The sequence below is a fragment of the Artemia sp. Qi Xiang Cuo genome, chromosome 11, assembly GCF_049724085.1.
Source record: "Artemia sp. Qi Xiang Cuo chromosome 11, ASM4972408v1, whole genome shotgun sequence".
Classification (NCBI taxonomy): domain Eukaryota; kingdom Metazoa; phylum Arthropoda; class Branchiopoda; order Anostraca; family Artemiidae; genus Artemia; species Artemia sp. Qi Xiang Cuo.
In genome coordinates, this window is record NC_142804.1 from 72,136,904 (window position 1) to 72,164,528 (window position 27,625).

The window sequence follows — 27,625 nt, forward strand, 5'->3', positions numbered from 1 at the left end:
GGACAAATTTTATTCTTAAGCCAGTCACAGAGGAAACCTTCGTAAAGTTTGTAAAAAACAGAAGTGAGCGTAATGGGGCGAATGTTGGCGAAAGTCAGACTGTCGTATTTTTTAGGGACAGGTGTTATAAAACTATGTTCCTAGCGACTTGCGAACATACCAAATTTTGTGATGTGGTTGAAATATTTGACAAAGGCTCAGAAATTTCATCTGAAAATGTTTTAATTACGTCAAGTGGGAATTCCAGGAGGGAAACGCTTATTTCTATAAGCCTAATAATATTATTGGTTACACCAGGGGGCGAAATAAAGGGGAAAGAATTCCTATGAGGACCAGTTTGACTTGAGCCAGTGAAAAGGGGGAGACTTTGCACGATGGAAGGAAGGTACAAGTTCAGATCGTTAGCAGTCTTACTAGGGGGTTCAGGGAGATGAAAATCAATTTTGGAATGACTTTTTCCGCATATTTCTTTAATTTTTCTGTACCATTGTTTGGGCTTGTTAGAATATAGATCTTTGACTTTATTATTATAATAATTAGAAGCTGCTTTTCTTAATTTTTTCTTTAGGAACTTCCTTAGACTATTAGCCTCAGTAATGCGACCTGCTTTGAAAAAATTGATTTTTTTTTCTTATAAGTTTTTCAAAAGACTCAATAACGTAAGGCTTATCTGTAGAACACGTTTTAAATTTTTTCTCAGGGAAGTGGAATCCATAATTACTCCTCAATAGATTTTGGAGGGACAAAGCCATGTAGTCAACGTCATTTGTTTGATACACAGTGGACCAATTTTCAGTAGTAATCCAGGAGCCAAAATTGAAAAGTACTGGGTCAGTGAGAGGTCTATAAGCGGTTTCAGTTACAGAACACGACTGTTTAACTTTAGCCAGCGGAGATAGAAAAAGACTAAAATGGTAACTATCCCATAGAGGGGGCAAAGTGGAGACGGGTTTGTACAACATTGAAAGATTAGTGCACATTAAATCAAGATTAGTATTTTCTGTTGTAGTAGGGACATTAATGACCTGTTTTAAATTAAAAGCGTTACATGTAGAATCAAGTCTTATATAGTTTGCGTCACCCATCAGGAAAATTCCTGCATTTCGGTATTTTGATAGTACAAAGTCAGCACTTGCATTTAATTTTTCGATAAAATTTATTTTGTCAGCGGATCTCTGATTAGGGGAGTAATAAAAACAACAAAGGACAATTAAATTAAAAGCACGCGGCAAGATTTTAGGTCGAACACATACCCACATAACTTCATCAAAGGGATTAAGACACGGAATTGGGATTTCACTTGGATATAAATCATTACGGATAAAGAACAGAATTCCGCCACCTTTCTTACCCAGAGGGTGGTTTTCTTGTCTGAGTTTAATAAATTGAGTAAAATTGTTAATCTTTAACATGCGAAAATTTTGGAGCTTGAACTTCAGTAACACCGATTACATCTAATCTATATATTTTAGAAAAGGTGTCTCATTCATTGTGTTTTTCAAAGTTAATGCATACAGCTTTGCTCAAGAAAAGAATGGGGAATCGATAACAACTTTTAAAAGTATAGTTTTTAAATTTTCATTTTTTTATATCACAGATACGGTCAGGGGTTCTAGCGGAATTCTTAACGGGGGATAAACTTGGATAGTGAGAACAAGGGACAGGGGGATCAAATCCATCTTTTTCAAATACAATTGCATTTAATTTAGCAGGTACTAGCGGAGACTCTAAACAGCGGTAATTATTTGAAGTTTTAGAAACTTTGCATGGAGGTGTTAAAAGAGGATCATTCTGCCTGCTTACTTTTAAACCAGAGTCATACTGGTAGGGTAGCCAGGGGGATAAAGTGCAAGGGAAGGGAGAAAGGTTTCATGGTGACCTGGTAATAAGTCAAGTTGGGTGTGTTCTTTAATTGGGGGGGTGGGGGGGCAAGGTGATGCTGAGGGCGGGACGTACAGTGGGGGGTCTCTGAGTGAGGAGGGGTGGGGTTTGTTTTGTCAAATAACAGGTGGAGTCCTGAACTGGCTGGTAGCTTCTTCGACACACGGAGATAAAAGGAGTCGAAAGGAAGTGAATTTTTGGGAGGAATATGAGTGAGGGGGGTTTGGGGATGGCCCGAATTGAGTGAAGTGATTTTGGGGGTTGGACTGACTGGGCACGCGTAAGTACTTGGGGTGGAGGCTTATTTCTAGGGAGGGAGTCCTGTGGTAGAATGCTCTGTATCCGGAAGAGCGGGGGATACGCCTGAAAGTTGACTGGAAGACGACCAAGGGGAGGGGGGTCTTGAATACTTTCGGCGTCGCTCTTAAAAGCGTTTGGTTTTAAACCTGCGCTCCAATCCTGGAGATGCATGAGCAAAAGTACATGACTTATCAATACAAGATAAAACAGAACAAAGATCAACATGGTCTAAAATACAATTATAAGACACACAAACTCCCGAAATAAACTGACTACAAATATGCAGAAACTTGCATTGTCTATAGAACTTGCAGAAACCACTATCAAAATGCTTGCAGATTACATTTTCCTCTCTGCTTATTATCACGTCTGTTTCACTTTTATATCTTACTTTCGTAATTATTTCAAAGATGATACAATTGTCATCTTCTGATAATGAACTCACCACATCTATTTTGTTTAGTTTATTATTACAATGTAATTTATGAGACAAGCTAGGAGTCATTGGACAGTTAACAAAATCAAGGGCGTCATTACAAGCCCTAGTCAACGTAGGGATTTGTAGTCTCTCATGGAATAATCTAGAATTAATGATGAATTTGTTGAACTCACATAACTGATTCCCTAGGGTGATTGTAATTGCTACGTTGTTTTTTTAAATACTCTTGTATTTTGGTGATTTTCAATTTAATGGTCACCTGATTGTTCTCTAGACTGCAGATTCATCTTCCATAAGGAGGAGTTGTGAATTATGGGAGTTGATATTTTCACTTATTTTTTGAATTTCAAGATTACCTTCCTGGAGTAAATCGTTACGAATTTTTTGGTAATTGAGAAAAATTTCAACTTTTTTTTTCAATCTTTAATGGCTACTTCATGCTCTGCATTCTTCTCTAACTGGGAGTTATATTTGGCTCGGAGATATTCCAGCTGTTTGATGGGTTTAACACAGTCAACACAAGGGGGGACTTGGGAAGCTTGATTTTTTTAAATTGATTTTGGGGTTGTAGTTTTTGTGGCAGACTTGGGCGTAGAGCGTGGTAGAGAACAGGGGGTAGAGAAAGTGGTGTTAAAGGTGGGGCGGGGTCCTCAGTTAACGAACGGGGGGAATGGCAGTTTGAAAAAAACCACTCACCACATTGTTTTCTCTCCTCAATAGAAATGCCAGCACATTTTGGATGAAACCACTGTTGACACCGACTGCACTACACTATTCCACTGGCGGCACGATGTCTGCACTCATGGCATGTGTATTTCATGAACCTTGACATAATAGCGAAACAATAAATCCAGTTAATATAGCTGTCTAAAAACAATTCACTTTCCCCAAAAATATATTTTGAGTTTTGGTTAAACTCTAAACATTTGATTAACAATCCGTCCTACTGGCTACTGTATCAATTGGTGACATGAGTGAATTAATAAACGCTCATTTTTATTTGTCCATGTTTGAAATGCGGTATCTGCAATATTTTTTCATGGGACATACTGCTTGATTGGTGAAGTCAGCGAAATAAATAAATGTATCTTTTTTATTTATCCTTGTCCGAAACACAATATCTGCTATCATTTTCCGTGTGGCCTACTTTACCGATTGGTAAATTCTGTTAAATTAGTAAATGCTTTCTTTTTATTTATCCTTGTTTGAAAGACACCATCTGCTGCCATTTTTTACCTACTTTATCGATTGGTGAATTCTGTTAAATTATTAAATGCTTCCTTTTTATTTATCCTTGTTTGAAATACACCATCTCCTGCCATTTTTTATCTACTTTACCTATTGGTAAATTCTGTTAAATTATTAAACGCTTCCTTTTTATTTATCCTTGTTTGAAAGACACCATCTCCTGCCATTCTTTTTCATACTTTACCTATTGTTAAATTATGTTAAATTATTAAATGCTTCCTTTTTATTTATCCTTGTTTGAAATACACCATCTCCTGCCATTTTTTATCTACTTTACCGATTGGTGAATTCTGTTAAATTAGTAAATGCTTCTTTTTTATTTATCCTTGTTTGAAAGACACCATCTCCTGCCATTTTTTTATCTACTTTACCTATTGGTAAATTCTGTTAAATTATTAAACGCTTCCTTTTTATTTATCCTTGTTTGAAATACACCATCTCCTGCCATTTTTTATCTACTTTACCTATTGGTAAATTCTGTTAAATTAGTAAACGCTTCCTTTTTATTTATCCTTGTTTGAAAGACACCATCTGCTGCCATTTTTTATCTACTTTACCGATTGGTAAATTCTTTTTAAATTAGTAAATGCTTCCTTTTCATTTATCCGTGTTTGAAAGACACTATCTGCTGCCATTTTATTTTTAAAATGAAAAATGATAAACTCTTTTAAATTAGTAAATGCTTTTTTTTATTTATTCTTGTTTGAAATATACCATCTGCTGCCATTTTTTTACATACTTTACCGATTGGTGAATTCTGTTAAATTAGTAAATGCTTCCTTTTTATTTATCCTTGTTTGAAAGACACCATCTGCTGCCATTTTTTTTACCTACTTTTTTATTTATCCTTGTTTGAAAGACACCATCTGCTGCCATTTTATTTTTACCTACTTTACCGATTGATAAACTGTGTTAAATTAGTAAATGCTTCTTTTTTATTTATCCTTGTTTGAAAGACACCATCTGCTGCCATTTTATTTTTACCTACTTTACCGATTGGGGAATTCTGTTAAATTAGTAAATGCTTCTTTTTTATTCATCCTTGTTTGAAAGACACCATCTGCTGCCATTTTATTTTTACCTACTTTACCGATTGGTGAATTCTGTTAAATTAGTAAATGCTTCTTTTTTATTTATCCTTGTTTGAAAGACACCATCGGCTGCCATTTTATTTTTACCTACTTTACCGATTGGTGAATTCTGTTAAATTAGTAAATGCTTCTTTTTTATTTATTCTTGTTTGAAAAACCCCATCGGCTGCCATTTTATTTTTACCTACTTTACCGATTGGTGAATTCTGTTAAATTAGTAAATGCTTCTTTTTTATTTATCCTTGTTTTAAATATACCATCTGCTGTCATTTTTTTACCTACTTTACCGATTGGTGAATTCTGTTAAATTAGTAAATGCTTCATTTTTATCTATGCTTGTTTGAAAGCCACCATCTGCTGCTATTTTTTTTACCTACTTTACTGATTGGTGAATTCTGTTAAATTAGTAAATGCTTCTTTTTTATTTATTCTAGTTGGAAAGACACCATCGGCTGCCATTTTATTTTTACCTACTTTACCGATTGGTGAATTCTGTTAAATTAGTAAATGCTTCTTTTTTATTTATCCTTGTTTGAAAGACACCATCTGCTGCCATTTTATTTTTACCTACTTTACCGATTGATAAACTGTGTTAAATTAGTAAATGATTCTTTTTTATTTATCCTTGTCTGAAAGACACCATCTGCTGCCATTTTATTTTTACCTACTTTACCGATTGATAAATTCTGTTAAATTAGTAAATGCTTCTTTTTTATTTATCCTTGTTTGAAATACACCATCTGCTGCCATTTTTTTACCTACTTTACCGATTGGTGAATTCTGTTAAATTAGTAAATGCTTCCTTTTTATCTATCCTTGTTTGAAAGACACCATCTGCTGCCATTTTATTTTTACCTAAATTACCGATTGGTGAATTCTGTTAAATTAGTAAATGCTTCTTTTTTATTTATCCTTGTTTGAAATACACCATCTGCTGCCATTTTTTTAGATACTTTACCGATTGGTGAAGTCTGTTAAATTATTAAATGCTTCATTTTTATCTATGCTTGTTTGAAAGACACCATCTGCTGCCATTTTATTTTTACCTACTTTACCGATTGGGGAATTCTGTTAAATTAGTAAATGCTTCTTTTTTATTTATCCTTGTTTGAAAGACACCATCTGCTGCCATTTTATTTTTACCTACTTTACTGATTGGTGAATTCTGTTAAATTAGTAAATGGTACTTTTTTATTTATCCTTGTTTGAAAGACACCATCTGCTGCCATTTTATTTTTACCTAATTTACCGATTGATAAACTCTGTTAAATTAGTAAATGCTTCCTTTTTATTTATCCTTGTTTTAAAGACACCATCTGCTGCCATTTTATTTTTACCTAAATTACCGATTGGTGAATTCTGTTAAATTAGTAAATGCTTCTTTTTTATTTATCCTTGTTTGAAAGACACCATCTGCTGCCATTTTTTTACCTACTTTACCGATTGGTGAATTCTGTTAAATTAGTAAATGCTTCCTTTTTATCTATGCTTGTTTGAAAGACACCATCTGCTGCCATTTTATTTTTACCTACTTTACCGATTGGGGAATTCTGTTAAATTAGTAAATGATTCTTTTTTATTTATTCCTGTTTGAAAGACACCATCTTATGCCAGTTTATTTTTACCTAATTAACAGATTGGTGAATTCTGTTAAATTAGTAAATGGTTCTTTTTTATTTATCCTTGTTTGAAAGACACCATCTGCTGCCATTTTATTTTTACCTACTTTACCGATTGATAAACTGTGTTAAATTAGTAAATGCTTCTTTTTTATTTATCCTTTTTTGAAAGACACCATCTGCTGCCATTTTATTTTTACCTACTTTACCGAGTGGTGAATTCTGTTAAATTAGTAAATGCTTCCTTTTTATTTATACTTGTTCGAAAGACACGATCGGCTGCCATTTTATTTTTACCTACTTTACCGATTGGTGAATTCTGTTAAATTAGTAAATGCTTCTTTTTTATTTATACTTCTTTGAAATACACCATCTGCAGTCATTTTTTCACATACTTTATCGATTGGTAAATTCTGTTAAATTATTAAACGCTTCATTTTTATTTATGCTTGTTTGAAATACACCATCTGCTGCCATTTTATTTTTACCTACTTTACCGATTGGTGAATTCTGTTAAATTAGTAAATGCTTCTTTTTTATTTATTCTTGTTGAAAGACACCATCGGCTGCCATTTTATTTTTACCTACTTTACCGATTGGGGAATTCTGTTAAATTAGTAAATGCTTCTTTTTTATTTATCCTTGTTTGAAATACACCATCTGCTGCCATTTTTTTACCTACTTTACCGATTGGGGAATTCTGTTAAATTAGTAAATGCTTCTTTTTTATTTATCCTTGTTTGAAATACACCATCTGTTGCCATTTTATTTTTACCTACTTTACCGATTGGTTAATTCTGTTAAATTAGTAAATTCTTCTTTTTTATTTATCCTTGTTTGAAAGACACCATCTGCTGCCATTTTATTTTTACCTACTTTACCGATTGGTGAATTCTGTTAAATTAGTAAATGCTTCTTTTTTATCTATTCTTGTTTGAAAGACACCATCGGTTGCCATTTTATTTTTACCTACTTCACCGATTGGTGAATTCTGTTAAATTACTAAGTGCTTCTTTTTTATTTATCCTTGTTTGAAATACACCATCTGCTGCCATTTTTTTACCTACTTTACAGATTGGTGAATTCTGTTAAATTAGTAAATGCTTCCTTTTTATTTATCCTTGTTTGAAAGACACCATCTGCTGCTATTTTATTTTTACCTACTTTACCGATTGGTGAATTCTGTTAAATTAGTAAATGCTTCTTTTTTATTTATTCTTGTTTGAAAGACACCATCGGCTGCCATTTTATTTTTACCTACTTTACCGATTGGTGAATTCTGTTAAATTAGTAAATGCTTCTTTTTTATTTATCCTTGTTTGAAAGACACCATCTGCTGCCATTTTATTTTTACCTACTTTACCGATTGATAAACTGTGTTAAATTAGTAAATGCTTCCTTTTTATTTATCCTTGTTTGAAATACACCATCTCCTGCCATTTTTTTACCTACTTTACCGATTGGTGAATTCTGTTAAATTAGTAAATGCTTCCTTTTTATTGATCCTTGTTTGAAAGACACGATCTGCTGCTATTTTATTTTTACCTACTATACAGATTGGTGAATTCTGTTAAATTAGTAAATGATTCTTTTTTATTTATCCTTGTCTGAAAGACACCATCTGCTGCCATTTTATTTTTACCTACTTTACCGATTGCTCAACTCTGTTAAATTAGTAAATGCTTCCTTTTTCTTTATCCTTGTTTGAAATACACCATCTGCTGCCATTTTTTTACGTACTTTACCGATTGGTGAATTCTGTTAAATTAGTAAATGCTTCCTTTTTATTGATCCTTGTTTGAAAGACACGATCGGCTGCCATTTTATTTTTACCTACTTTACCGATTGGTGAATTCTGTTAAATTAGTAAATGCTTCTTTTTTATTTATCCTTGTTTGAAAGACACCATCTGCTGCCATTTTATTTTTACCTACTTTACCGATTGATAAACTCTGTTAAATTAGTAAATGCTTCCTTTTTATTTATCCTTGTTTGAAATACACCATCTGCTGCCATTTTTTACCTACTTTACCGATTGGTGAATTTTGTTATATTAGTAAATGCTTTCTTTTTATTTATCCTTGTTTGAAAGACACCATCGGCTACCATTTTATTTTTACCTAATTTACCGATTGGTGAATTCTGTTAAATTAGTAAATGCTTTGTTTTTATTTATCCTTGTTTGAAAGACACCATCGGCTACCATTTTTTTACCTACTTTACCGATTGGTGAATTCTGTTAAATTAGTAAATGCTTATTTTTTATTTATTCTTGTTAGAAAGACACCATCGGCTGCCATTTTATTTTTACCTACTTTACCGATTGGTGAATTCTGTTAAATTAGTAAATGCTTCTTTTTTATTTATCCTTGTTTGAAAGACACCATCTGCTGCCATTTTATTTTTACCTACTTTACCGATTGTTAAACTCTGTTATATTAGTAAATGCTTCCTTTTTATTTATCCTTGTTTGAAATACACCATCTGCTGCCATTTTTTTACCTACTTTACCGATTGGTGAATTCTGTTAAATTAGTAAATGCTTCCTTTTTATTTATCCTTGTTTGAAAGACACGATCTGCTGCCATTTTTTTTACCTACTTTACTGATTGGTGAATTTTGTTAAATTAGTAAATGGTACTTTTTTATTTATCCTTGTTTGAAAGACACCATCTGCTGCCATTTTATTTTTACCTACTTTACCGATTGATATAATGTTTTAAATTAGTAAATGCTTCCTTTTTATTTATCCTTGTTTGAAATACACCATCTGCTGCCATTTTTTTTCCCTACTTTACCGATTGGAGAATTTTGTTAAATTAGTAAATGCTTCCTTTTTATTTATCCTTGTTTGAAAGACACGATCTGCTGCCATTTTATTTTTACCTACTTTACCGATTGGTGAATTCTGTTAAATTAGTAAATGCTTCTTTTTTATTTATCCTTGTTTGAAAGACACCATCTGCTGCCATTTTATTTTTACTTACTTTACCGATTGGTGAATTCTGTTAAATTAGTAAATGCTTCTTTTTTATTTATCCTTGTTTGAAATACACCATCTGCTGCCATTTTTTTACCTACTTTACCGATTGGGGAATTTTGTTGAATTAGTAAATGTTTCCTTTTTATCTATGCTCGTTAGAAAGCAACCATCTGCTGCTATTTTATTTGTACCTACTTTACCGATTTGGGAATTATGTTAAATTAGTAAATGCTACCTTTTTATTTATCCTTGTTGAAATACACCATATGCTGCCATATTATTTTTACCTACTTTACCGATTGGTGAACTCTGTTAAATTAGTAAATGCTTCCTTTTTATTTATCCTTGTTTGAAATACACCATCTGCTGCCATTTTTTCACCTACTTTATCGATTGGTGAATTTTGTTAAATTAGTAAATGCTTCCTTTTTATTTATCCTTGTTTGAAAGACACCATCTGCTGCCATTTTATTTTACCTACTTTACCGATTGGTGAATCCTGTTAAATTAGTAAATGCTTCTTTTTTATTTATTCTTGTTTGAAAGACACCATCGGCTGCCATTTTATTTTTACCTACTTTACCGATTGGTTAATTCTGTTAAATTAGTAAATGCTTCTTTTTTATTTATCATTGTTTGAAAGACACCATCTGCTGCCATTTTATTTTTACCTACTTTACCGATTGATAAACTCTGTTAAATTAGTAAATGCTTCCTTTTTATTTATCCTTGTTTGAAATACACCATCTGCTGCCATTTTTTTTACCTACTTTACCGATTGTAGAATTCTGTTAAATTAGTAAATGCTTCCTTTTTATTTATCCTTGTTTGAAAGACACCATCTGCTAATATTTTTTATCTACTTTACCGATTGATAAACTCTGTTAAATTAGTAAATGCTTCCTTTTTATTTATCCTTGTTTGAAAGACACCATCTGCTGCCATTTTTTATCTACTTTACCGATTGGTAAATTCTGTTAAATTAGTAAATGCTTCCTTTTTATTTATCCTTGTTTGAAAGACACCATCTGCTGCCATTTTATTTTTACCTACTTTACCGATTGGTAAACTCTGTTAAATTAGTAAATGCTTCCTTTTTATTTATCCTTGTTTGAAATATACCATCTGCTACCATTTTTTTACCTACTTTATCGATTGGTAAAGTCAGCCCAATCAATAAATATAAATTAAATGCATAAAAAATAATTTCTGAGACCACACTGGCTAATCATGATAAAACGAAAAAAATATTTAAAAAGAGAAAAACGAGGATTATTCAAGCCAGTGAAAAATGTGGACTAAAATGCAAATATTTCGGTCAAGACCTCCGCTTGACCGTCCTCAGTGCACGATAATAAAATAAAAATTACTAATAAAAATCCAAGGATTTTTAATTTGTATTTTATTATCGTGCACTGAGGACGGTCAAGCGAAGGTCTTGACTGAAATATTTGCATTTTAGTCCACATTTTTCACTGGCTTGTATAATCCTCGTTTTTCTCTTTTTAAATATTTTTTTCGTTTTATAAATGCATAATGCAAATGTCTCCTTTACATTTATCGCTATTTGAAACGCAATATCTGAAATCATTTTCCATGTAATGCACTATCAATTGGTGATGCCAGTGGAATCAGTAAATGATTACCTTTTTAACCTCATTTGAAAAACAGTATTTGCCATTAATTCCCTTCTCACCAACTGTCTCGATTGTTGAAGTCAACAAAATCGATAACCGTCTCTTTTATATTTATTCTTGTCTACTACAGTCTGTGGATTATAGTTTTTTCGACAGTCGACATGTAAAGAACATTTTTACATGTGTTCCATTCAGATAATTTAAAACTACACAGTGTAATTATTTCCTTGTCTTTAGTGAGATCTCTGTCGCGAATGGATATAACTCTATCAAATTCATTATAACTTTGATTTTTGTTTCATTTTTTAGCGTATATGGTTTTTAATTCTTGAAGTAATTCTCGTTTTCTTATTTCAGGAGCTTTTGGAGTTTTCTAAAGTAAATGGAGTTCTGGCCCGTTTTTTGCTAATTTACTTCTTTTGCTGTGATAAAAATTTAACATTATTCGTTTTTTGGAAGTTCTCTAGTCAGACGATTGGACTCTTATTGCTTAGGGTTTTGGGTGAAATTATTACTTTTGTGGCGTTTTACTATGTGATGAAGTTAAGAGAATAAAACACTTCCATGTCTTTATTCAGTTCGATCAATTTTTACTTATGATTTTTAAGCATATAAATGACATGCGCATGCGATAATGGTAGCAATATGCCACAAGCTCGCCGAAAGAGCTTACCCCCGTACAGAAGAAAACTAGAACGAAAAAAAATGTTAAGAAAAAGACTAAATCAAAGGAGTATAAATCTTCTGCCAGTGAACAAAAGAAATAAAAAGAAATCAGATATTTCAAGAAGATCACCGCCAAGAAGTTAACAGATCTTGAGATGGGTAGTAATTAGAAAGCTTGAAATGGGGAAGACATGTTGCTGAACAGGTTGATAGATTTCGGATATTTTTTGTGTTTCAAGGGACTTTAGAGTCTACAAGTTGGACAGGAACGTGACCACAGGGACTTGGACGCCGCCCCCGAAATCCTAGATTTTCTTGGATTTCCTAGCATTTTTTATCAATTCATTGAATAAAAAGTTTTTTATTGCCCCCCTCCCTTTGAGAACAGTAGTAATTAAAAAGCTGGAAATTGGGAAGATATGCTACTTAATAAGTTGCTAGACTTTGACGTTTTTATGTTTCAAGGGACTTCGGAGCCTACAAGTAGGACAGGAAAGTACCTAGAAGGCTGAACTCCCCCTCCGAAATCCCAAGTTTTCTTGAATTTGTGGGCATTTCTTATTCAATTTATTCAATACAATGAGTTTTTTGTCCCCCCCCCGCCCCCCACCCGCTCCCCCCCCCCCCCTGTAAAAACAGAAGACGTTTCTGGGTACATGCCTGAAGTGGGATCAAACTTACCCAATCCTCGCCTTAGAATACCCAAATAAAAATAAAGTTTAAAAATCCTTAACTGTTCGGGAAATGCAGAAATTATTCTCTGTAAATTGACAATACACAATACAAGTGCCACTAGCGGACTTTTCTGCTTAATTAAAGTACTTTAGTTAGAATAAAAATTAGTTCTTTTTTCAAATATTTGAAACAAACAACATTTAACGGTAAATAATGAGAATGAGAACGAAGCTGTAAAAAAGTTGAAAATAATTCCAGGATAATGCGGAAACGGAATATCATCGCCTCTCTGGAATTTTTGTTTAAATAGCGCTTTCTAATTCTGTCTTATAGATGGCAGTTTAGCATCTTGAAAAAAACATGCTTATCTCTTTTCCCGACTCGTGTTAAGTTCGGATAAACATGATTGTCACTTTGTAAACTATAGTTTGTTAGAAAAATATCAAATATTTATAGTCATTTTACTATAAAAAAACATTTTTTTATTAAAAAAAGACTATAATATTAAAAATATACAAATTCCCCCTCCAACTCATAGTTGAAACTCGTCTATCTTTACCCTATCCAGCGTTCTTTGGTCTACACTGAAACATCCTGGATGTAACTCTTTTTCTGATTTCCTCTTCTTTTTCACCCTCTTGGCGATGGGTTGATGATGCAATGGCCAGAATCCAACCGGGTCTTGTTTTTTCCTCTCCTACTCCTGAAAATAAAATACAAAATCAGTCTCATTTCTTTCGCTTTTTTTACTCTAAGACTCCCTGCTTAATTGTAATCTAATTCATCACTATTTTCACTATTATTTCCTTTACTTTACTACCTATTTACCTTACCTCTTATTCAGCATTCCATAGGTTTCTTTCTTTCTAATTCCTCACGTACCTAATGTTTTTTCTTCTAATACATTTTATCTACCTTTTTCCAATTTTGTTTCTCTTTTTATTCATTTCCCTATTCATACGATTAATTCCCCCATTATCCTTTAATTTATGATACAATAATTTCAAAATTCACATTCCAGCTACCCATTGCGGCAAGGGGCTGCTCCCATTCATTAGGCCTATAACACATAACATTAAAATACAAATTTACAATACATATATATTTTTCAACTTTAAATACTTTGATTTTTCTTAAAACACTTTTCAATACGTTTATATAAACAAAATACAAAAAAAAACATACTACCAATTCTTTTCCAAAAGATCACATTTCATCGTATTCTGTTTTCGCTGGGCCTTGCGTTATTGAGTACCTACAACGATCCTCAAACAAATTTCCCAAATATCAAACATTTCACAATCCAGGTGAATCATATCTCCCTCAATACATAAAGTAAACTCCGCTACTTAAAAAAAAACCTAATATCATACCTTCAGATTTCCCGGAGCATATCGAACATGTTGACAATACCCTTATTATTGTTAATAGCAGTCCATCCAATGTAAAAACGGGGCATTAGTTATGCATCTTTCAAACAAGAAGCAATATAAAAAAAAAATTTCTAATTGGCCTACCGTATACATTCTACACACCTCATATTAAAAATTTTCTTGAGCAGAGCAGAAAATCCATTATTCAAAATTGGAAGCGGGTGCCAGATTTATCAACGAAAAGCTGTGATTTTCACGTCCTATTATATTTTATTTTTTGAAGTCGTGGACAAACTTACATGGAATTCCTCAAGCTTTATGGCAACAAAAGAGCGATGTGGGCACACTGTATTATTTATTTTTTTCTCATTTCTCCACACCCGGGCACTTCGTATCGAAAGAGTTGTCGTAGAAACTTAGAAAAGGGCTCATTTGATTGTAAATTGAAGTGGCTAGTGCCGTTTTAATAGTCAAAAGTGATTGAAGGGCAACTATTCACCCCCCCCCCCCACGCCCATCATTCCCCCAAACACATCCTGTCAAAAATTTGAGCTAGCTATTTTCTTCAGCGTAGTTGATTTCCAAATAGGAAATATGTTTTTGAGGAGGACACTCCCCCACAACCCTCGGGGCAAGGGTTTTAAGTTATGCCCTTAGGGCATATAAGAACGCTGTTGACACAATCTATCATTTATTATTTTTTCACTTTAGAACAGGGCACTTAGTATCGAAGAAGTTGCCATAGAAAGTTCAAAAATGGCTCATTCAATTGGAAATTGGAGCGGCTTGTGCCCTTTTTAATAGTTGAAAGTGAATGTAAGGCAACTAACACCCCTTCCGCGCCCACCATTTCCTGAAACACATCCAATCAAAATTTGAGATATTTTTTTTGGTTCAGCGTAGTTGATTTCCAGATAGAAATTATGTTTTCAAGGAGAACACTCCCCCACAGCCTTCAGGGCAAGGGTTGTGAGTTATGCCCTGGGGGCATATAAGGTTTTTATTGAAGGCATTGTCGTAGAAACTTCAAAAAAGGCTCATTCGATTGGAAATTCTAGTGCCCTTTTTAATAGTCGAAAGGGATTTGGAGGGCAACTAGCCCATCTCCCCCACGTCCATCATTCCCCCAAACATTCCCAATCAAAATTTTTAGATAGCTATTTTGTTCAGCGTTGTTGATTTCCAAATAGAAAATACTTTTTTGAAGAGGACACTCCTCCACAACTGGCACCAGTCCTCATCACCTTCTTATCATGTATGTGGTACCGGTCCTCGCCCTCCTAGGACATTTTCCTTCTTTTTTCCCAAAATTAATCCAGAATATTCCCTTTAACATTATATTTTTGAAAACAGAGAGGCCTCCCTCCCTTTTTTTCTACTCCAAGCCTTTTTTTATACTCCAAGCATTTTATCTCACAATATTACATTATTGCTGTCCCTATGACACACCTCTGTCATCGCATCATATCCCCCAAAAACTTTTCAAAAATTTTTGGTTAACATTTTTACTTCAAGTTATTCATTTAGGTTTTCGCAAGCAATTCACGCCGGGTTGTTTGGTTTACTATTTTGGACTTTTCTGAGCTAGGTTTCTTAGCCTTTCGTAGATGTGTTGTCTGAAACGAATGATTTGGGGTGTTTGGCCTACTATTTTCGACTTTTCTGAGCTAGGTTTCTATGTCTGTCGTATGTGTGTGCTGTCTGAAATATATGATTCGGGATGTTTGGTTAACTATTTTGGCCTTTTCTGAGCTAGGTTTCTTGGCCTTTCGTAGGTGTGTGCTGTATGAAACTGATGATTTGGGATGTCTAGTTTGCTATTTTGGACTTTTTGAGCTAGGTTTCTTAGTCTTTCGTAGTTGTGTGTTGTCTGAAAATTATGATTTGGGTGTTTAGTTTGCTATTTTGGGCTTTTCGGAGCTAGGTCTCTTAGTCTTTCGTCGGTATGTGTTGCATGAAACATATAATATGAAATGCTTGATTTACTATTTTGGTCTTTTCTGAGCTAGGTTTCTTAGTCTGTCGTATGTGTGTAGCCTGAAACCTATGATTTGGGATGGTTGGTTTACTATTTTGGCCTTTTCCGAGCTAGGTTCCTTGGCCTTTCGAAGGTGTGTGTTGTATGAAACTTGTGATTTGGGATGTCTAGTTTTGCTATTTTGGGCTTTTCTCAGCTAGGTTTCTTAGTCCTTCGTATGTGTTTTGTCTGAAATCTATGATTTGGGATGGTTGGTTTACTATTTTGGCCTTTTCTGAGATAGGTATCTTGGCCTTTCGAAGGTGTGTGTTGTATGAAACTTATGATTTGGGATGTCTAGTTTGCTATTTTGGGCTTTTCTGAGCTAGGTTTCTTAGTGTTTCGTATGTGTGTGGTGACTGAAATCTATGATTTGGGATGGTTGGTTTACTATTTTGGCCTTTTCTGAGCTAGGTTTCTTGGCCTTTCGAAGGTGTGTGTTGTATGAAACTTAGGATTTGGGATGTTTACTTTGCTTTTTTTGGGCTTTTCTGACCTAGGTTTCTTAGTCTTTCATAGGTGTGTGTTGTCAGTTTTGGTCAAATCATCCCTATAAGTATGAAGTAGATAATTTCGAAGACCACACTGCCTTTCCATGACGATAAAATAAAAGTTCTCGAACAAAATAAAATGGTCTGGAAAATTGAAAATATGTTCTGAGAAGGCTGAAGCAACATCCTCAGATTTAGAATCTTGCTTTAAAGCCGAAGAAAAAGATTCTTTAAGCTGGAATAATCTCATTTCTAAATTCTGGTTAGAACGCCCCGATTATGAGCTTCTGCAAGTACATGGGATCTGTTAAAACATCTTTGTTGCCCCTATGAAATTAGATCCTTCCTAGAATTTATAAAACTACCATAAGTATCATTATTCTTTAAATCTACCCTTAGACCATTACTCTGTAAAATTCTTTTGAGTTTTTCACTTAGCCCGGTACATATGGTAAGGAACAAAAAACATCTTTCTCCCGAATTGTTTCCAAAACTTCCTTAGAAATCTCTAGAAAACTTATTCTTCTCTTTGAAAAAGTCTGGTTAATTAACCACTCTGGGTACATGTTGCTTATTAGTATTTTCTTAGAAAAGACAGCTCCTCGTCAAAGAATTTTGGAGAGCAAATACTAAAGATACGGTCAGTCAAAGAAATGACCAAACCAAATTTTACTTGGCGAGCGTAACCGTAACTATAAGACAAAAATCTGTTGATATTTGCCAATTTTCTGCTAATTTAAAAATCCTGACTATTTTCATTTTTTTAAAAGAGAACATAAAGAAGAGGAAGTTTCCCATTCTCTTTTAATTCAACAGTAAACTTTAAACCCCCCCCCCAAAAAAAAAAACAATTAAGATCTTCTTAAAAGCCTTTTAATGCCTCATCCCCGTAATTCCATGCTGAAATTATGTCATCCATACCACTAATCACTTTAATGTATTTGTCTGGTATATCATACAAGGATAAAACCTTTACTAAAGCCCTTCTATCAACAGAATCGAACGCTTGCTCATAATCTCTACAACTGAGGACCAAAGGTGTTTGAAAACTCAGGCACTTCTCAATTGTTAACCTAAGAGTGAAAATTAGGTCGACACATCCTCAACCGTTTCGAAAACCGCACTGTTCTCCTCTTAAAACTTTGTTTACGGCATCTCTCAGTCTAAAAAGTATCATATTACTAAGTAATTTACTACCTACAGAGACCAGACTAATCCCTCGATAATTGCCACACTCACTTTTATCTCCTTTCATATAAAGTGGCTTAATTAAAGTTTTCCTAAATTCGTTAGGTACTTCCCCTTTTTCAAAAATCATATTCATAATCTTCAGTAACTTATTTCTAACCTCAGAGCCACCATATTTAAGAACCTCATTTACCCTCCTATCAGCACCAGGAGCCTTATTATTTTTTTGGTCCTTTTAGTACTGTCACTAATTCCTCCTCACAAAACAAATCTTCCTTCACATCCAAGGTGTCACAAACTTTTTCATTTTCCTCTATATCTTTTCATTCAACTCTATCTCGGTTAAGCAAATTCTCAAAATTTTCGGCCCATCTCTCTAGTTTTTTCCTTGTAGCTAATTGTGGCCCCATTTTTATCTTTAACTGAGCCAAGTCCGCATTGACTACTCGCTCTCAATTTGTTAACATGTCAGTACAATATTTTACTGTAATGCCATCTAGCTAAATATTCCGGATCCTCGGTAATTTTATCTATGGCTTTTATTTCACACTTCTTTAGTTCATATTTTAATATTTTCTTTATTTTGTTTATATTTCTTTTGTTTTCGTATGATCATTACTAAGTTAATTCTTGCACAAGTCCTTTCTCCTTTCTATAAAACATAAAGCTTTTTCACTAATATTCTTAGCTGCAGTTCTAGCTTTCTTCCCTAAGATACCTTTAGCAACTTCATAAATTATTTTTCTAATATTATTCCAACCATCTTCCACATTTTATCAAATTTTAAACTCGCAAGTTTAGTATTCAACTGTTCCTGGAAATTTTCTCTCGAATTCTTATCCTGGAGTCTACCAACATCATAACTTCCCGGAAGGTGTTACCTTTCCGATACTCCAGCTTTAAATTAACCCTTGACACTACTAGAAGGTGATCTTTACTCTTAACATCAATGACGGCACTCCTATATACCCTAGTATCTTGTATTGATCCTGCTAGTCTTCGGTTTATAATAACATAATCAATAAGGTTTGCTGTCACGTGTTACCATAACGTGAATACCATGTTAACTTATGAGCCATTTTATGACCAAACACCGTATTGGTCATAACTAGATTGTTATGCCTACAAAATTGCAAAAGTCTTTATCCATTACTGTCTTCTTTTCCTACACCAAATTTACCTAGGCTAGGGTATCATCTATCCCTATTTCTACCAGCCTGGGCGTTAAATCTCCCAGTAAAAACATTATATGTCTACCCGGAATCCTGTCTATTTGCTTCTGTAACTGTAAGTAAAATTCATCTGAGTCCCTAGTATCTCGGTCAGTCGGTTCTACAGGGGCATATACAGCTATAACTGATACTCTGAACTTTTTAGTCACAAAATGAGCAATTAGTATTCTATTACTAATACCTTCCCAGTCTAAACAAGACTTAGCAGGTTCCTTATTCATCATGAGCCCTACTCCTTGTCTATGTACCCCATCCTTTCTACCCGAGTAAACAAATTCTATATCACCTAATTTCATACTTCCTACCCCTGGGATATGAGTTTCTGAAACTCCTAATAAATCCAGTTCGAATCGTCTGAATTCGTCAGTCAAAATGTCGATACGATAGTCCTTTTTTAACGTCGTAACATTCCAAGTTCTAATTTTCATGTTCTTTAAATGATTGAAATTATTTTCGCCTCAGGAAAAGCAGTGATCTCGGATACCAGTGCAGGACGGGGATCACATATCTTCTCAAGTCTACACCGATGTGCTTAAGCCAGCTTAGAACCGGACAGCAAGAAGTCCCTGGGACCTCCATGAATGAGGGCTTTGTGCAATCCTGGAACCATCTTGGTCACAACATGGTTTTCAGCACTTGGCGATGCTCTTCTATCAACAAGAGTCAAAATCCTGCATAGAAAATCTCGAGCCTATTGCCTCCGACTAATTGTACATTCATGCCTACAAATAATATGCTACTATGGGGAGGCAGCCCATAATAGATAAATCAGCTAGGAAGAGGTTTTTCAGCCCGAAAACGCCCGTCAAAACATACCAAGCCCAGAAGAATTATCCATGAAATGAAGGTATATATAATCCTACAGATGCAGGTTCCTTGCGTAACAGGCAATGCACCATTTGAAAACAAATCAAAGCCAGGTACTTAAATCAATAGCACATAGATGCGTTGTAATCTATACAGTATCTTGATAATAATTAATTTTGCAACTAAAGATATTGATTTGCTTCTTTGGCAGCAATACTAGGATTATTAATCTGTTCCCCTAAGGCCTCTAATACTTTTTGTCTGTAATTGTCAAAATTGCCCTGCATCTTTTTGATTGTTTGATCTTCAATAACATAGAGGGTAAAATCTTTTATTAGTCGTTCATTGTGAGTGACAATTACAACACCACCTTTATAAGCATTAATAGCTTCCTTTAACGCATCTATAGATTCGATGTCAAGATTATTCGTTGGTTCATCAAGGATCAACACATCCGGGGCAGTATGACATAACTCAGCTATGGCAACTCTAGCTTTCTGTCCACCTGATAGGTCTTTATTCTTAATACTGTGGGCGTGCGATACGAGACCTATTGTGCCTAAGGCCTTTCTTGTTTTTTCATTTGGTAGATCAAAGTGGCGCATTAGATATTCTGTGGGAGATTCATCAGCAGTGAGGTGCTCTTCTGAATGCTGGCTAAATGTTCCAATCTTTAGACGATTATTTTTATATACATTTCCTTTTTGAGGTGTTTCTTCACCAATAAGTAACTTTAAAAACGTGGATTTTCCCACACCGTTTGGTCCCATGATTGCCACACGTGACTCCATATCAATACTAAAGTTTACATTTTTAAATAGGAGTCTATCTGGCATCCATCCATATGTAACGTCACGCATTTCAAGAATAGGAGATCGCAGGTCAGAAGTATCTGGAAAGGAAAATTTTACTATATATTCCTTAGGTTTTTGAATTAATTCAGGAGCCCTAGCGTCCTCGTCAATGGTCAGTTTCGACTTGTTTTTTTCTTTTTTCCTTTTAAGTACACCTTTTTGTTTCGATTCAGCTTGTTGTTTTGACTTTCCTTGGGCTTTCATTGTCTTTAATTTCTTCTGTTGCCTTTCATACTCATTTTGAATCTCTTTCCTTTTTTGTACAGCCATTTTTTTTATAAAGGGAATAATTCCCATTATAATAATTTAATTTTTTTTGGTCTAAATGAATAATGTCTGTACAGACGTTGTCTAAGAATTCTTGATCGTGAGAAACAATCACCAAAGTTTTTTTCCATCTTTGAAGGTAGTTATCAAGCCAAATAACTGCATTCATATCTAGGTGGTTTGTAGGTTCATCGAGCAGCAGAAGAGTCGGTTCTAAGTATAAGGCTCGTGCGAGTGAAACTCTCATACGCCAGCCACCAGAGAAGTCTTTTGAAGCTCTGTTTTGCATTTGAGCATCAAATCCAAGACCAGCAAGAAGTTGACGGACTTTGGGTTCTGCTGAATCAGCTCTGATAGCTCTTAATTCGCCATCTACTTCTTTAAGTCTTTCTGCAATTTCTAAATTATATTTCTGACTCTTTTCTTGATACTTTTCAAGTTTTTCTTTTTCGGCCATTAGTTTACAGCGTTCAGTGTCTGCGCTTAGAATGATTTGAGCTGGTGTTTTTTCATTCGCTAAAACTTCTTGTTCACAGAGTAATATATCAATATGAGGGGGGATTTGAAGTTTTCTCTTAACAATATGACGAAGCAATGTTGTCTTACCAGCTCCATTTTGACCAACAAGGCCATACCTTCTCCCTTGTGCTACTAACAGTGTAGCATTTGACAAAATCTCAACGCCACGTGCGATAATTGAGAAGTTTTCAACCTTTATATCAACGGCACTTTCTAATGCTCCTCGGTTTTTAGAAGATTGTTGTGAAAGCAAAAGCGAAAAGGTTTCGTCAAGTGTACTATGGCCGGCAGCAATTTTGTTTTGATCGTTTGCCTGTTGTTTTTTCAATTTCTTTTTATCCTTGTGCGAGAGCTTTAGTATGTTGGTTTGAAGTTTCTGAGGCTCAACTTGTTGAAAATCCTCATCAAAATTTTCCTCGAACCCTTCCTCATCAAAATCTTTGGCGACTGGTGTCTTTTCCTCTCTTTTTTCTTTTTTAGAAGTTATAGAAATTACAGCAGCTGTTTGGGAATTTCTCCTTGATTTTTCTTTGATGACTCTTTCAGGGATTTTTTCTTCTTTCGTTGCTTCTTTCTTCAGTCGTGTTAATCTCTATTCGATGTCAACCTTAATATCAAAGGCACTTTCTAATGCTCCTCGGCTTTTAGAAGATTGTTGTGAAAGCAAAAGCGAAAAGGTTTCGTCAAGTGTACTATGGCCGGCATCTCCCATTTTTGATGCTGCAATTTTGTTTTGATCGTTTGCCTGTTGTTTTTTCAATTTCTTTTTATCCTTGTGCGAGAGCTTTAGTATGTTGGTTTGAAGTTTCTGAGGCTCAGCTTGTTGAAAATCCTCATCAAAATTTTCCTCGAACCCTTCCTCATCAAAATCTTTGGCGACTGGTGTCTTTTCCTCTTTTTTTTCTTTTTTTGAAGTTGTAGAAATTACAGCAGCTGTTTGGGAATTTCTCCTTGATTTTTCTTTAATGACTCTTTCAGGGATTTTTTCTTCTTTCGTTGCTTCTTTCTTCAGTCGCGTTAATCTCTGTTCGGTGTCAACTTTTTTTTCACCTGATATGTTGCCCTGTTGTTTTTTAAATATCGTTTTATCCTTATGCGGTAGTTTTGGTAAGTTGGAGTCAAATTTCTTAGGCTCAACTTCTTCAAATTCCTTATGAAGTCCTTCCTCATCAAAATTTTCGGCAACTGGTGTCTTTTCCGCTTGTTTTTCTTTTTTAGTAGTTTCATGTTTTGCAGATGCTTTTTTAGCATTTTTCCTCAATTTTGCACTGACGTCTTTTTCAGGGAGGTTTTCTTCTTTTTTTTTCTTTTGTCCCAGGTCGTGCTAATCTTTGTTCGATGTCAACATTATATTCCCTTGAATTTTTCGCAGCTCTCTTAGCATTTTCATTTGATTTTGCTTTGACAGATTTCTTTATGAGCTTGTCATCGTTAACTCGTTTTTCAAATGAGGTGAACACATTCCATTGATCCACAAAATTGTCTTTTGTATTTTTATAATTTTGACCTACGCCTTTTTCAGAAAGATTTTTTTCTTTCTTTACATCTATCACCAGTCCTGTCATTTTTTGAGCATATTCTTTTAATGCAGTTGCCTCCTGTCTCTTCATACTTTTGGCAGCTATGGTTTCTTCGGCAGGTTCAGCTACCTCCTTCATATTAGACATACTCTTCATTTCCTCTGATTCTTTCTGTAACTCCTTGTTATTGACAAGCCGTTCTTTTTTTATTTCTTCATTCATTTTTTTCCTCTTATTTTGACCAACTTTTTCAACATTAACTGGTAGCTTAGACTGAAATGATTTTGTATCTACTCTAATTTTCTTAGCCTTGTTGGCATTTTTGAGATCATTCTTCTTTCTGTTATTAAATTCGTCGGCTTGACTTTCATTCGTTCGTTCATTGACAAGCAACGATTCCGCTGCAACTTCAAGAGCGTCACAAGGTGACGCTCACAAGGTGACAAGGTGTGTATTAGAGTCACAAGGTGACTCTAATAGTATGCTTTGTATTTCGATCAAACTCTATTTTTAGGAAAAATGGCTACTGTATATCTTAGTATTGGGCGTTATTGTCTCTTACTAGGTTGTGAGCTACCACTACAACCTGAAAAATGCCGAACACAATATTTCAGTCACTATGGACTCGTATTTCTTTACTCTACAGTTTTTTCTTTACTATAAAAAATTGATAATATACAATTACCTTTAAAATGAGCCATTAAACAACTCTTTAATTTTCCAGTGCCCAGCAAGCTGAGCAGAAGAGGAGAAACAAAGACAAAAACTATTCTGTCAATACAGAGTGTTGTTGTTCTAGCCCATTTTTTGTTTTTCTTTGTTAAGCCAACATATTTTCTTTGTTTTTCAAGCCAAGAAATTGTAAGTTTCATATGTAGGAGTTTCGGACAAGGCGGTTCTAATAGTGTACTTTGTGTTTCGATCTGACACTATTCTTATCAGCTATGGGCCATTGTATATTTCTTAGTATTGGATGTTATCGTTTATTACTAAATTACCCCTTTATTACCGCTGCAACCTGGATATTAAAACTATATGGATTCATATGTAACTTTAACATAAACTTCATTAATCAAATGTTTTAATATATCCTATATGGTCTAGTGGCTAGGATTTACTTCTAACCGAGTTGTACCGCGGTCGACTTCTGGTACGGGATATTTTTTACCTATGATGAGTTACCAAGGAAAATAGCGAAAATAAGTGTGTTGAACTATCATAGGCAGCGCAATCACGTTACCTAAATAAAGAACGATGCTGGCAAAATGTATTTTTTTTTAGGGGGGAGGGGGGGTTGGTCTTAGACCACGGCACTTCGTATCAAAGGAATTGTGGTAGAAACTTCGAAAAGGGCTCATTTGATTAGAAATTGGAGTGGCTTGTGCCCTTTTTAATAGTCGAAAGTGATTGGAAGACAACCAACACCCCATCAACGCCCACCGTTTTCCCAAACACATCCAATGAAAATTTTGAGATAGCCATTTTTTTCAGCGTAGTTGATTTGCAGATAGAAATTATGTTTTGAGAAAGACACTCCCCCACAGCCTTCAGGACAAGGGTTGTAAGTTATGCCCTGGGGACATTTGCATCATACAAATGAATTTGCATTGCCAGTTTAATATACATTTACATATATTTAGTAGTCAAAATGTTAGTATTATTTGATTTATTAAAGTTATAAAAGTTAAAACAGTTATATTTTTCCAGTAAAGTACAAATTATGTTCTGGCCTTGGCAAGGCATAGGGGTTTTGAGCCCACTCGTTTTAATTTCTGTTCATTTTGAGGTTGACTCGGTTATTTATTATAATTTCTGTTTTTTTTTTTGGTTTCATTTATTTATCGATGCTGATTTGTGGTAGTTTCAGGCTTGGTAGATTATTTTATTGTATTTTTGCTCATGTATTTATTATAGCATTATGCTCATATTATGCTCATATTTATGCTCATATTATAGCATTATTTATTATGTATTTATTATAGCATGTTTTTTAAGTAAGTACCGTTTTGGAATTAAAAAAAGACGTGCAAAGATATCGCAATAATTTTATTTTTACATGAAAGCTTGTACCTTAATCTACTTTTCTACATAATTTCCGTGAATATTGAGGCACTTGTCATAACGTGGCACCGGTTTTTGTATACCTCCTCATAAAATCCTGCCGTCTGACTTGTTAACTACTGTATCACAACTGTTTTGACTTCGTTATCGTCTTGAAGACGCAATGCAACACAATGCAATACAAGACACTACGAGAATATTGAGGAAACCAGTCACATATTGATGAAATTGTAAAGCGTCTGTTTTCTCTCACATTTTCTTCCACTTTCTGCACCAAATCTTCATTAAAGAGACTCTTCATTAAAGACTGAAGGACGTCCACTCAGTTCTTCATCATGCACATTTGTGCGGCCATCTTTAAATGCTCTCACCCATTTCCTTACCATTCCATCACTCATAATGTTTTGTCCGTAAACTTGACAGATCTCACGACGAATATGGATCGATTTTACGCCTTTAGCACTAAGAAATCGAATAACAGCCCGTACTTCAGATTCGGCGGGAATCACGATTGTCGGAGGCATCTTAAACACTCACTAAACAACGTATACAATGAAGAATCAGACTGTAATGGCGTCAGTGCGTAGACAAGAGATGTAGATAACCAACGCGCATGCACAGAACGCCAACCGTAGCGCTGCGGCGGCGGAATCGCAAAACAGTACTTACTTAAAAACCATGCCTAAACAGCAAAAATATTTATGGTGTCTGAGCACTAAGCCTAATTATAAACTGGAACGGTAAGAGACGATCATTCTATGGAATTGTAAGATACGATCCTAAGTCCATTAATTGTTCTTTAACATAAACTTCATTAATCAGAAATTTTAATATATCCTACCTAAATGGTCTAGTTTTTAGGATAACTGGATCTCATCCAATTTGCTAGAGTTTGATTCCTGGTATGGGAAATTTTTACTTATGATGATTTCTTAACCAATATAATTAAATGATGATCCATATAATCATTCTTTTTATTACTTCAGCTACTATGTAAAAATGATAATTAAAAAAGAAAACCAAAAGTGTGCAGCTTAGTCGATAATCGGTGTTAGAAATCGGACTTGCTTCAAAAATCATATATCTTTGGAAACACTGCAGAATGAAAAGACATCAAAAATACAGTTTTTGTAAAAATTTGTTCTATTTTATATTTTTTTTCTTAATTAAAATAGACACTAGAACTTTTAATTTCCGTTTGAAAGCCCTCTCATGACACTCTACGACCACTGGGTTGGTACAATCACCCCTAGAAAAAACAAATAAACACGAATACGGGATCTTTCTTCTGGGAAAAAATACAAAATTCCACAGTTTTGCAGATCGAAGCTTGAAACCTCTACAAAAAGGTTCTTTAATACGCTGAATCTGATTTTGTGATTTTCATTAATATTCTACAGCCTTTTGGGAATGTTTTTTCCTTTTCTAGAAAACTATGCAAATTTTCTTAGGCTCGTAACTTCTGATGAAAAAAAATTTAACTTGATTAGATATATATATTCAAAATCATCATACAATTTTGATTCTTTTGATGTTTCTATTGGTGTAAAATTTCTTTTTTCTTGAGTTTCAGTTATTATGGAGACAAGTCGCTCTTACTATACAGTTTGTAACCAAAAACTGTTTGAAACTGAACTCTGGCCTAAGAAAAATCTCAAAAACCTTCTCTGGTCTTGGTTTCATCTCTTAGTGTAAACAGCGAGGAATTATGCTTCAAACTCTGGCCATTAAAATATCTAAGAAAAATAGTCGTTTTTTTACCATGGAATTATAATTTCAATAAGAAAAAAACTCTAACCTATGAAAAACATTAAAAATTCCTCTGTTCATGGTTTCACCTCTTAGCATAAACAGCTAGGCATTAAATAGTTAATTTTTCCACGGTTACTTTTTCCATTAATAAAATAACTCTCTAACTCTAACTCGCTAACCTCTTAGCGTAAAAAACAATGCATTAAAAATCGTTCTTTTCCATGTTACGAGAATATCATTAAGATAAATAAGCTCTGGCCTACGAAATTATATCCGAAAACTCCTCTGGGTTTGGTTTCTTTTACTGTAAACGGCAAGGCATTGTGGTAGAAAAAAAAACGAAAAAAAAACGTTCTAAAAATAAATCTAAGCTCTAAGACAGTTCAAAGTCCCAAAAAAATTTTAAGAAAATTGTAAGTCCCCTCCCCGAAAAAATCGAATTTAAAAAACGATTCGCTGGGTTAGCATAAGGGTCAGCTGTGGGGCTGGACATAGGTCCCTGGAGGGCAAAATATGGTCCTGGAAGGGAACGTCAGGGCCCAAAGGCATATGCAAGCCCCAGTAATGGAAAACTGGTCTGCTCAGGACTATTACATTTCTGAAAGGACGCCTGACCGGTTGTAGTCATTACAATTTTTGGAGATCGAAACAAGTTCATTTGACCCTCAAAAGAATCTGTCTGTCCATCAAGCATCTCAAATCACAGTGGTATGCGCATTCTCGGAATGATACCGAAAGAAGGCGTCTGGAAAAAAATAACTGACAAGATTCACCATAGACCCAAATCAAATTGAGAAATCGATTTTGCAATTAACTTGTTAAGAAATAATGACGCTTAACACAAATTGACTAGTACCCAGAAACAATAAATTGATTACCTAGACTGTATTCTGAAGAACACAATATTATCAACAATTTGTTGGCTCTGTCGAGTAGTGTCGTTCTTTTAGCCTAGGAGATCTGTGGTCTCACGTTCGTTTCCTAGACCAGACGTAGGTTTCATAA

At 34.4% G+C, this 27,625-nt stretch overlaps 1 protein-coding gene and 1 pseudogene across 2 annotated transcripts in view; one reads left to right on the forward strand and one right to left on the reverse strand.

Annotated features, from left to right (window-relative positions):
* The window catches only part of LOC148947313 (uncharacterized), a 126,843-nt gene extending 115,072 nt beyond the window's left edge, over positions 1–11,771 (forward strand). For both annotated transcript variants that reach the window (XM_089097005.1, XM_089097004.1), the window contains exon 9: positions 11,556–11,771. The gene's annotated coding sequence lies outside the window, so the exon portion shown is untranslated. The remainder of the gene's footprint in view (positions 1–11,555) is intronic.
* An 8,058-nt stretch (positions 11,772–19,829) lies between these two features.
* Positions 19,830–25,392, reverse strand: LOC148947314 (ATP-binding cassette sub-family F member 1 pseudogene; annotated as a pseudogene).
* Positions 25,393–27,625: the final 2,233 nt, after the last annotated feature.